General features: G+C 37.6%; 2 long non-coding RNA genes across 3 annotated transcripts in view; one reads left to right on the top strand and one right to left on the bottom strand.

The window, feature by feature from the left end:
• The window catches only part of LOC135211176 (uncharacterized), a 147,368-nt gene extending 143,195 nt beyond the window's left edge, over positions 1-4,173 (bottom strand). The window contains exon 1 of one of the 2 annotated variants that reach the window (XR_010313631.1): positions 3,782-4,173. This is a non-coding gene — a long non-coding RNA (uncharacterized LOC135211176). The remainder of the gene's footprint in view (positions 1-3,781) is intronic. The other variant, XR_010313632.1, reaches the window with a different exon arrangement.
• Positions 4,174-4,367: 194 nt separating this feature from the next.
• Positions 4,368-9,192, top strand: LOC135211175 (uncharacterized). Its single transcript, XR_010313630.1, has 2 exons — positions 4,368-4,730; positions 7,283-9,192. It is a non-coding gene; the product is annotated as an uncharacterized LOC135211175 (long non-coding RNA).
• Positions 9,193-12,756: the final 3,564 nt, after the last annotated feature.

The following is a 12,756-nucleotide window of genomic DNA, read 5'->3' as shown; positions in this document are numbered from 1 at the left end:
TTGTCGATGATGCTGCATTAGTTGGCAGTATGGAAGCTATAGAGAATAGAAGATATGAGGCTAGAAGTAAAAAAAAAAAATAATAATGATAATGAAATATCCTAAATATTGAGAAAAACCGAGAGTAGTACAATGCAGAAGTGACTGTTGCAGTTTATGCAGAGGAGAAGATGCAGTTAATGCAGAATTACCCAAGACCACGTAAATTTTATAAAAAAAAAAATCGCAAATATGGGCAACAAAATTCTCCTTTCTTAAGTCATTAAATAAAGTGACTGAAATCTGTAGTGAATTGTTTTAAGAGCAGTTGCCGGTTCGGAGTCCGATGTATAGATTTTGCCTCAATGAAACGAATTCAGACTGTGAACATCTCAGGGTCGCGGAATTCTGACGTCATATTTCTACAATATGGATTACCATAAACTGATAAATAATCCGGGTCCAGGCGTCACTCTAATCTCTACCCTACGGCCAACCATCGAGGAAAATTTTCAGCTTTACTGTCCTACAATTGTACACACCATACACAACTATGTATATATATATATATATAATATATATATATATATATATATATATATATTGTGTGTGTGTGTCGTAAGGTCTACGTCTGTGTACATTTGTACACACACACATATTATATATATATATATATATATATATATATATATATATATATATATATATATATATATATATATATATATATATATATATATATATATATATACATATATATATACATATATATATATATATATATATATATATACATATATATATATATATATATATATTATATATACATATATATATATTATATATATATATATATATATATATATATATATATATATGTATACACATTCAAAAGGAATAGAGAGAGAAAGTCTGGCCTTTTTTAAGAAAGGAAATGGAGTCATGACTTATAGCCTGAAGGTTCATGGGGCGCATCGTGAAGTTCTGACTGTTATTCAGTGGAACCTTTGATTTGTTGAGAGAATATATCATTGCATTCTGTGTGCTATTTCATTCGCGGGAAACTGATCGTCTGGGCTTTCCAATGACCATAAATTACGCCCAAAAATATTCGAATTTAAGGTCTATCTGTAAAACGCATAAATCTCCAGGTTTATTGAACTGTATGAATGTTTATTTGCAACTGGTTGATCGGTTATTTTTTGTGAAACATACTGGTCGTTAAAATGGATTGCTTACCCAGTATATGCTACCTGTTTAACAATACCTGATGTTTGCAGCTATGACTACCTAGTTCTGAAATGCCAATATCTGAGCGAACTTTTTAGTAGTTTATATACTTGCTTTGTTACAACACAAACTAAATATTCCCCTTTATTTTCCCGGGAAACATTACTCTGCCAACAGCAAGAAGGAAGTCATTTAGCAAAGTGAATGCTTTCAGATAAAAATTCGGTGCCAAATTTCTGCAAAGAGTATGTGAACCACGGGGAAGCGGGCAGCTAGGCTGTCAATATTAAATTGATTGTTTTTCCTTGAATTTTGTGAAGACAAGAAGAAAACAAGAGGGGAATATTTAGATAAAACTAAAACATAAACTTGGATGATAAGTATGTTGCATTTGCAATATCATGTCAATATTGCTGTCTTTTTCAACAGGATAGACGCTACAGCATTGAAATGTTTTATTCTGATACTAGCACGGGGCGATATAAAAATAAGTGGCAGTGCGATCAGGAAATGACTGCCATTGGGCAGTTAAACGTCAACAATCTTGTGACGTCAAGAAGACCTGAGCCCACCAACCACACAGGCTGTGTACCTCACGTTCACTGCACACATTCTGCCGTTTAGGCCTATATTCAAACGTTTTCTAAGATAAGGGGTGCAGTGTCCTGCACAAAGTCAATGTCTCTAGAAGGCCGAATTGCAATGTGGTACATCAAGAACTGACCCATGCCAGAACGGCAGTTTACAGTCATTTAATCTCCAATCGTAATTCTGACCAAATCAGTATATTCACAACGCAGTTCAAACCCTCTGTTTGCCTGATCATGTCGCAAATTCTGCAAGTTTAGAATAGATAAAACTTTATAGAAATTTCGGAGCTGCAAGAGTGGTGTCACCTTGCACTAACACGGGAAACCTATTCCCAAATTCCCATGAAAAGGTACTGACTTGTAACACCAGAGTAACACTTAAGCTTGATTCGCACTACAGGTCCGGTCGCGCTCCGCTCTGGTGAGTGGTGGGTGGTTCAGACATCCAGTCAGCTCTCGCTCTGCTCTTGGTCCCATCATTTTCTCTCCATCACTCAACACCAGGGGAAGTCTCATCACCGGCTATGGAGATGTGTGACTTTTCTCGAGCCGATTTGGTAATAAACGCCATTGCACTTGATGATCACGACAAAAAAAGAAAGCAAAGTCGAAAAAGAAGGAGAGTGTCGGTCCATCCTATGTTGCAAGATAGGAAGATTGAAGGGGAATTTCATACTCTGTATCCTCTTCTTAGTGATGATTAGAGTAAAAGGTATATACCTTTTTTTTCTTATAATTTTCCTACCTTTTGCATGATCCCATTGGGGTGTTTCCTTTTGATCATCCATGTTTTCATGGGACAAATGGTAAAACTACTTGCTTATATGACGGCCGAATCTCGACTAAAGTGGAGCGGGAGTTGCAGGACCATTGCAACTGTGTTCACAATGTCCCTTCTGGCCCTAGTTAAAAGATCTCTTGAGGGAACCGTGACATGAGCGAGAGCGGCCCGTGAGCGCGAGTGTGAATGCTTCCGCTGAAATTCATGTAACATTACTGGACCGGACCGGGACAGCGGGACTGGAGCGAGAGATAATATTGCGTCAGACGTCGGCAGCGTTAACTGGCACTATAAATAAAACCGTTTACGGTATTACTTAGTCGGTGCTTCGCCCTATATAAGGCAGACCTTAATATTTTCAGTCCGCAGAATTGAGAAAGCAAGAATATTTCTAGTTTGTTAAAGTCAGTTTATGGGCAAAAGATTACTAAGTTAGTCACGGAAAACTTCTTGAAGACGGTGTTATGAGCTAAAAAGGCTACTTTGAGAATAGCAAAAACAATGTAACTTGAATTTGTGCTTCCTATATGTTAGGGTTTCTTTCTCTTAGGGACCGGTGAGCACTTCATAAGAGCCCTCCTCGGAGGGGGAGGCTGATAGCCGTAAGATCCTCCTCTGGCGAGGGAGGAGCAATACCCGGTCCCACACTGATGTATTTTTTATGTTGTGGGTTAACCATATATTGTAGTCTTTTATAGAGCATATGTATACTGTGCAAAGACTATATTGTACAGGAGATTACTATGTAAAAATATGTATATATATGGATGTATAAATTTACAATAAAAGAAAAAAAAAAAGTTTGCTTTCACAGTTTTTCAACCAAAAGAAAATATGAGATTAAAGAAAGTAGCAAAATAATGACTTATGAACATTATTGACAAATAAAATATACCAATTTTAGGGTACCATAATCACGTCGGAAGTGTTCATCTGGTAAAGAGAAATACAGACGATTATACGAAAACCAGAATATGCTCCCTGTAAGTCCGTGAATATTGCCTCCCGCACCCTGTATTACACAACTGTGCTAAAATACTTCAATACTATTATAAAAAACAAGTTCAGCCCTTTTCTTATAACATCCCTGTACTGTAAACAATCCCCGTGTAAAATGAATAATTTTTTCTCTGAATTGTTAGTACATCGGAAACGGCAAAATTCTAATTTTACGTAGTAAAGTTCATTATAGGCTACCAACCTGAAGAGAGCTCAAGAGTTGTGGGTGAGCGTAGTAGGAACAGCCACGGGATATGATAATCTTTGTTCAAGATTTGTTGAAGAGCTCCCTCTTGCCTCTATATTTAGTAGTCTGTCGCCTTGAAGTGACGAGAAAAGATGGTAGCATTTTCAGATTTACGGCCGACGACACGAATAAATCCACTGTTTGAACACTCATTTGTTACCGCAAACGTCCAGAACTTGAAGTTCGTCTCTTCCTGTTTCAGCTATGGCTATTACGACCAAACACTGCACTATCTGCGATACTGCAAAGAATAACGGGGAAGATATATCGCCGAACACCAAACTAGTAAACAAATTGGAACACAGTCGAGGAGCGAGGTATACTGTTTATCTGCTCAGATCACGATTCACGACAGCAGATCGACTGATGCATTGTGGGTGAAACAAATGCCAGTGTTATTATTATTCTTTTTTTGAGCTACATATGTTGGCTTTCCACTGACCCCAATTGTTATATTATGCATATGAGATATTGTTGTATCATTAGTTAACGCCTTTATGGCGATAACAAAAATGCACAGTCTCGACTCGGTTGCTGCAGATTACATTGAAAGAAAATTCAGGAGGCGTTCGCTAAGAAAGATTAGTACTAATGTGGGAGGATTCCAGCGTTATTTTGCTTAATATTATAGTCTTGCTTATTCATTATTTATGATGCATTACTTTTTCTTAACAATAATTCATGGCAGATATTACTAAAAAAGGAGTATCTTATCAAATTAAATTTCTCTGAGGCACGAGGTACGAGAAATCGTTGACATTAGTACGATTCTCTACACCTCCTGCTTGATGTTCTCAGATCAGTCAGACGAGAGTCCCTCCATTGAGTGGTAACTGGTCTCCAGTTGAAAGATTTCTGTCGCAGATATCGGCCTCAGGAAAAGTCAATCATCTACCAACAAAAGGTATGGTAAAATCTTACGTTTGTTCATTGATTTATTAATATGCAATACATTTTTAACAAAACAGCAAAAGCACCAAACGGGGTAGCCTCAATATGTTAGGCCTACGAAGCATTGCATAAATGCTAAAAATGTAAGGATTTTAACAAAAAGGTGATAATGTTTTTATAAAACTAAATTCTATAGAAAAAAAGGCTTATTGTAAGCTAAGAGCTAGGCATCAGATTTATCTGTAGCTAAGAGCTAGGCATCAAGTTTATTGTAGGCTAAGAGCTAGGAATCAGTCATGTAGGTAGCAGAAACCCGTTAGCAACAGTTTTGCATATTTTGTAGCCTACAAGCTTTGTTTTGGTACAGGTTTTGTTTTGGGGGGTGATAAAAATCGTATGCCCAGACATTGCTGATTGCGTACTAATTAAGCATTAAATAAGTTAAACGATCTTCGTGAATATGAATGTAACAGATAACATGTAGGCTATATTAATAGTCTGAATTTCCTACGACTGTAATATTTGTGTTATTAAAGGAGGGCACGTTAAACACTAAGGGCTAATGACAAACTATCTGAATGCTGTAATACAACGGATTCTGAATATTTTAGTAGGTACTAGGCCTACTACCTGTACAGGTAGAGGAAGGCCTATCAGGACTCTTTTGATAGGATATTGTTTCCCGCTAAGTGAAATCAAACCACTAGGTTATTGTTATCTTGAGTAGTATCCGTATTATTCAGCAGGAGCAAATATTCATATCGAATAAACCCTAACTTATCATCAGCCTAAAGATCTTTAATATGTAAGGCAAGAGAAGGGAAGAATAAGTGATAAATATATGCATAAAACAGCAATATGATTGATTAATAAAGACCTAACTTTAGTTTGAATGTTACTCCAAAATGGTAATACGTCAGGACAGCCATTTCAATTTTTGCAGTAAATAGAAGGGAAGACTTGGAATTTGCCGGTGGGACAAACTGTCATTTTACCATGTATAAATAATAATTATGTTATCTTGAAGGTAAAGATATCTGGACTCGGCTGACAACTATCCGGGAGAATAATATACCAACTAGCATGTGACATTATTACATTCATCACTATGACTGAATACGAACAATGTCTACTTTTCTAACAAATCGAAGAATGGGAGCAAGGTGCTGCTAGATCATATTAATCTTGGTCATAGGCCTAGTCCCATATCCAGTTCTGCCTGCAGCTGCTGTATCATAACCGGAATGCAGCCTACACAACAGAACTGTCATTTACCTCTGTTCTTAGACGCAGGACATTTTAACGATGAAAAATGGCTAACCAGTCTTCGTGTTCTACAAGTACTCTGCATCCTTTATTCAAGAGGTTTTCTCTCTTACATTTGGTCATGTCAGTACCCTAGTGATACAAACGTTTCCGCTTCCATACGGTATTTACCCGGAGGTCAATTAAGTAATATTTTAATCTTTATCCTTTTGAATGGGTTGACTGCGTTAAGGTGCAACACTAACTCGCTCGCTAGTCAGTACATCAGTCGGACATTGAAAATGTAAGATCTTGGCTCAAATATTTATTGAGCAGTAATGCGTAACAACGCAATCTGAATCAGCTCTCTCTCTCTCTCTCTCTCTCTCTCTCTGTGAATGGGGCTGATAATTTGATTGTCGTTTTTTTTTTTCTTGAACTTATCAGTTTAAACTTTGGTTTTCTCTAAGCTGGGTTGTAAGGAGAAGCTCTTTTGTTTTGTTATTCTTAAATGCCCTGCTGTTTTAATTAAATAGATAAATAACAATTTTGCGTTAACTAGTAGTTTTTAGATATCAAGTCTCAACATATGCAATTCCAACTAGGGTAAGGAGTGCTGGAAGGAATTTGGTAAGACTTAGTCAGGTTTAAAATTTTCATCTAGAACTTCAATGATCGTTGCGTGGCGGCTCACTTTTTTGTTATTAGTCCATATTTTAGTTCTCTCTCTCTCTCTCTCTCTCTCTCTCTCTTATGGCCTCTTTTCATAATCATGTAATCGTGCGTAGTAAGTCGGTTTCTTCATTAGTCAGAACGAATCAGGTAAAAAAAAAAAAAAAAGTCTCAGAAAAGAGTGACAAGAAAAAAAGTCAGAAAAAAAAAGGGACATTTAGTCTTTCCTAAATAGTGACGACGACCATAATAAATTATTATGACTTTTCTGCAACTTTTTTCATAGCCAAAATTGTGATTTTTTAAAAATTTTTTCTGTGACTTAATTACCGGCCACCATCAGAGCTCCCTGGACGGTCTACCAGTGCTTGTGTGACAGCTTGTGAGGATGTGTGTGTGCAGGTTAGGCTGGCTTATGCCAGGATGGGTTCTCGTTCCCTTCATGGGATGCCCTCCCTCTTTCTTTTTACAAACGCAAGCAATCGTAACATTACTATGTTGCCTGAAAGTAAGTGGCACAGTTACATTAGTATCTTTGCCTTGGGAAGCCGAATTTCGTAAGAATCGTGGCTAACAGATCTAAACAGCAGCTACTCTCTTGGACGGTAATGAATTTCAAAGATTCCTTTTTTTTTTCTTTTTTTACAGACTGCCACCCATGGATGAGTTCCTAGCTGTGGAACTTTACAATCCCCAAGACTGCAGCGAGGCTGCTGTAGTTCCAGGCGAAGATTCACAGGGAAGGCTTGCTCACAGTCAGTTCGTGCAAGGCGGCGGCGGCGACTCGAGCTTGCCTCACAGCTCAGAACCTGAGAATGTACGTCCATCGACAAATGTTGGTGCTAGGCCAAAATCATTTGAGAGAGCAGGGCCATCCTCAACAGCTGGGATTCCCGTGATCATCGCTTCTATGCTGGGTGGCCACCACCGCTGCTTAGCTGCTGACCAAACAAAGTGCGCCTATGCAAAATACAATCCCCTTTTTGGAAGAGAAGATGGAGCCGTAGAAGCCAGTGATGCACCCTCGTCAGACCCTCAGGGTTGTCATAACCTTTCTGTTAATCGACAAATGTCCACGGGTGATTTACTTAGCCTAAACGAAGTTGCGCTCATTGAAAAGGAAGTAGTTACAGACACCTCCAACATAGACTACAATGTCTTTCACTGTCAACAAGAGGTCGACGACAGCTTCAACACACCTGCCATGGGTGAAGATTCACCCGCCCCTATTGTAGAAGCATTCCCCTTCCCGGTCCCAGCAGAAGAATTTGATTATGGTTCGGGTGCTAAAGGGAGGGACAAAAAGGGACGGTATAATCCAGCGATATGCAACGGCTGCCAAAAGACTTTCTCTCAGGTCGGCAATCGTAACATACACTTAAGGATGGGACGCTGCAGGGGATCAAACGTAAACATCTCCTTGTTTTCGTGTCCTGGATGTGGTCATCGGTTTAAATTACTGCAACATTTGAGTCTCCACATTCGGTACACACCGGCATGTTACGACAGGATTTACAAGTAAAAAAAAAAGAAAAAAAAAAAGAGAGAGAGGGAAACGCTTCCCAGGCATCATTTCTCCCTGGTCATCGTGCCGGGGTTATATATGTATAAGGCTTTAGGGAGGAATGTTCTTAAGTACTGAAGTCTTTGGCTTATTGTATTTTAAAAGCCTGAACATCATACAGCGTTTTTTTCTTGACGACGTGGCTACCATCAATTACGAGCATTTAGAAGTTTTTGATGATCACGCCCTGGCGACTTACCGGTCATCAGTGCATCTGATTTCGTAATGCTAGGTTGCCGGGGATTGATAACAAAATCTATAGACTTGTTGGCCGTGGCTAAAGTCATTGATCACAGTTAGGAAGCCGATCATAAAGATAAAGATGAATTAATCTATACCAAACGATACCAAAGCCTATATTCTGAGTATCTAGCTATAGGAAAAGTTTACTAGATCAGATGTCTGTTTATTACTGTAATATATTTTTTTTATTTCTCTCCAGAAAGGCTATATCTTATTTTTGTAATTCGATTAAGGGCAAAGTACTGGAAGAATAGTTTAGTGTTGTGTTTATTAGAATATTGAAGTTTTATTTATATTATGAAGTTTTATGTAACAAAAACCAAGGCATACCCTACCCTTTTAGAATGCCAAATATCGTTGTGTCTATTCATTGCACGAGGAATATTTTTCATTAAGTCTTGCATAAATAATCACTATGTATTGTGTACATTTTATTAAATTGTCGTATACCCAATCACAGTATATGGTGTATGTGCTTTGTTGAACTGTGTCATGGCCAAGACTGAGTACTACGGAAATACTTATCGAAATATATTTTTTACTAAAACTTCGGCAAATCTAGTTGCCGTAGATCCTAGGCCTATTTCGGACTAAAGTTTGACACCATCCTTGCATTGTGAATGTAAATGTAGTAAGTAATTTCCTTAAACACAGTGTCACCAGATCATTGAAGATGGCATGAATATCTCAATGCTTTTACAATAGGGATTCATTTTCTCCTTTTCAGCAGTATATATGTCTTACAAGATTATATTTTGTTTTACTTGCTCTGCCAGACCATTTAAATTAGACTGAGGGAAAATCGTTTTGACACTTGAGTTGTGTGTGATCTGTCCAAGTTCTCAAAACTGTAGATTCGTACACTTGATAAACCACTGGCGAAAGAATCTGGAACCTCTTTTTACACGCATTCTGTTTTCTGAAAGGGATAAGGGTTTCTGGCGAAGAACCCACATTATTCAAGATAAGATTTGAATGGATTATAGATTATTATTAATATTTTTATTATTATTATTAAACCTCTTAACCACGTCACTTGATCAAAAGTACATTTAAATCTATCAATCTGTAAATGAAAAGATGAGGTTTATCTATTTATAATTAGCTCCATCGAGCATATAGGTCATTTAAAATGTTTAACTTGACGGGAGGTCATTTGAATATGCCATGTAGAAGATTCTTGGTAACTTTAGATAAAAAATTAAGGTGTGTTATAATTGAGCTTAGAAATCAATCATTGTGTTGGAAATGTACGTTTGTTTGCCAGGAGAAACCAGTTCCTAGTTTCACAACTTATGGAAAAAATGTTAAAATAAAGAATGATGCCAAATGGAGGAGTTTTGAACCAATTCCTACTTTACTGATTATACGTGAGTATGTTGTTTTGACTTTAAATGCCATTTTTTTTTTATCCCAAAAATGAAATCTGTATTCCAAAGATGGAGATGACAGCTTATCAGCCCGTAGGATTGTAGTGACGTCAGTGCAATTCATGCGGTGCACTATAGGCATTACTGATGGCTCTGCATTGTCCCTTCGACTCCTAGCTGCAACCCCCTTTATTCCTTTTACTGCACCTCCGTTCATGTTCTTTTCCTTACATATTACTTTCCAACCTCTAACAATTGATTCATAGTGCAACTGCGAGGTTTTCCCCCTGTTGCACCCTTCAAGCGTTTTTAATGTAGATTTCCATTGCAGTGTTGAATGACCTCTTAGTTCCCATCTCTTACCCATTGGCCTACCTTCCACATATATTCTATTCTCTGACAGCTGATCAGTGATCAAGCCTTACTCAAATTTGTGATGCCCAGACTCGATGAAACAATATTAATTGAAACAAAAATTATAAATGAAAATCAACGGAAAAAAAACTTAATATATAATAAAAAAAGGTCTATTAAATGAAAGCGCCAGTGATCGTTATGAGTGGAATATGTGAGTAAGTTCACCACTTAAAGTAGGAGCTTGCATGAAAGCTGAATCCTCACTCGCATCCGGGAAGGGATCTCTTGTTATTCAAGAGACTGAGGAGGGGGAGGGGGGCGCACTATGGCCACAAAATTGGCGCTCTCTTCTTAATTTGATTACCTTGGCTCGTAGGGATTGCTGAACTTCCCTGGTTCTATTTTAGGAAATCTCACTTTGTTTTCCTTTAATACTAGGTATGGGGAGCTCTCGAACAGAAAAAAAAAACGTCTTGGTGAAATAAAAGACCCTTACACTAATTGAAAGTTTCATTATTCTCTCTCTCTCTCTCTCTCTCTCTCTCTCTCTCTCTCTCTCTCTCTCTCTCTCTCTTATTCCTTGCATCATACGTCAGTGTCTTTTCACTGTCGCTGCTTCTTCCTCCCATAATTTCTTGCACTTAACATTTTCTACTACATAATAACATTCGCTTGGAATGGCAATATTTATGCCACACGTGAAAGTACCTTTGGTTGGGAATCAACTCGGACTGTGCAAGAAGTAAAATGAAGTGACCGCAACTATAAGAAGTAAATTATAGTAAAAGAAGTGTACAAAACTTAAAAAGAAAAAAAAAAAATACCACTGGACAGAAAATGCCATTTGAAGAGGTGCTTACACTGGTGCCATCACAGAAATATACAAAAAGGTTTACGTATTAGTTTCTTGACCTCCGGAGTTGAACGTTAGCAATAAGAGAAGACGCACGTCCAAGTCTTAAAAAAATACATCCAAAGAAAACGGGAGCAAAAATATAAACAGAAGATGGGAAGGTCCAACAGGAACGAGTACAAGAATACTCTTGGTCCCTGCATCATTCTAACAAGTAGGTACTACAGAGTAGAATGCCAGACTAGGCTGGCAGAACTGGGAAAATGCTTCCCAACTTCATCATTGCTTCAACTTTGAGATATTTATTTCAAGAGATTATTTTAGAAACTTAGAAAATTTTAAAGCCCTTTGATATAAGACAAGCCTTTGAAGCTAAGAGAACACATCATGAGGTAAATTGAAAGGCTGACAAGGGAGCGCAAAACGTATGAAAACAATGGAACACAGACCGATCGCCAGTTCTGTACCATCACTTCAGATGCGTTGAGTACCTTGGCCAGCGCATTTCGGAAGTGAATTGCACGATAATCTATCAGAACTGGAATGCCTAAAAGTTAGTTTCATAAATGCCTAAAAGGTGGTTTCATAAATAAGATCATTAATTTCGGAGTTTAGCTTCTCACATACAGAGTACAAATCAGTGCATCGTACGTTCATATAGTTCGGTGAAAAACTTTTCCTGCTACTGTTCTTCTTCAGTGTGCCATGTCTCACATAATGTTGGCCATATATTTCTCGTTGTCTCCATCAGCTTAGGAACTGATCTCTCTTCTTTGGCCGCTTTGTTTACTCAAAACACGTAAATAGGCAAGTGTGAAGCAATTGGCTACTAAGCCTAAACACCATGGATGATTATATACCATTTTGCGATAGAGGGGGGGGGGGGGGGTGGCATTTATAAATTGGAAAAAAATCAACAGTAAAAATCCTACATCGTTAGTGATATAAGAAATAGTCACTATGCAACTTTTTAGTTAAAACTGAATTTATACATCATTTAAACTTAAAATTGCATATATCATTATCTAACTTGCCAACCAATACGGACCATCAAAACATCGTCAATAATGTCCTTTCCTTAAGTCTACATTTCTAACGGTATTTGTTCGTGGAAATAACAAACAGGTCTAGCTAGAATGTACAGACCTCACCGACACGGAAACTAAGCATGTATCCATAAGAAGCACGCATTCTTCCACAAACAAGAATGCCTCGTTACGTAAATAAAGGGAAAAGAATACTCATTTGGAATCTTGTAAAATTCTAAAAAGAGAACATAAACAAATGTAAACCAAAGAAGAGAGACACGTTGAATAGAAGTAGCAGAGCTTTCTGTAAAATTAAAAGTAATCAGCATCCATAATGAACAGCGAATAATTGCCCTATAATTTATTAGTTCTGCCAGGTTTGCTAAACAGAATCTTGCGCGACCGGTTTTACTAGGTATTTTCTTCGCCACAAACCAAGCAATTGGCAAAGTTTACGATTTCAGAAAAAACGTGGCAAGAAACTTAGATATTCTCTTTTAAATATCAGCACATGGATTTTGTTTAATTAAATATATCTAATAAACATAACAGAATCGAATGCAGAATTTAGGCCAACCACGGGTACCTGTGAGGTCCTCCGCGCAGAAACGGAAACTGGGGGTAACAAAAAGGAAAACAATAAAACCTCGGAGTTCTATATATATCAATTGTTAAGAAAGGGTGGAAAGTAAGATGAAAGAAAGGGA

Source organism: Macrobrachium nipponense, chromosome 4 (genome assembly GCF_015104395.2).
Source record: "Macrobrachium nipponense isolate FS-2020 chromosome 4, ASM1510439v2, whole genome shotgun sequence".
NCBI classification, from domain to species: Eukaryota; Metazoa; Arthropoda; class Malacostraca; order Decapoda; family Palaemonidae; genus Macrobrachium; species Macrobrachium nipponense.
Note: the sequence above shows the minus strand (reverse complement) of the source record. Positions and strands in the feature narration are given on the sequence as shown.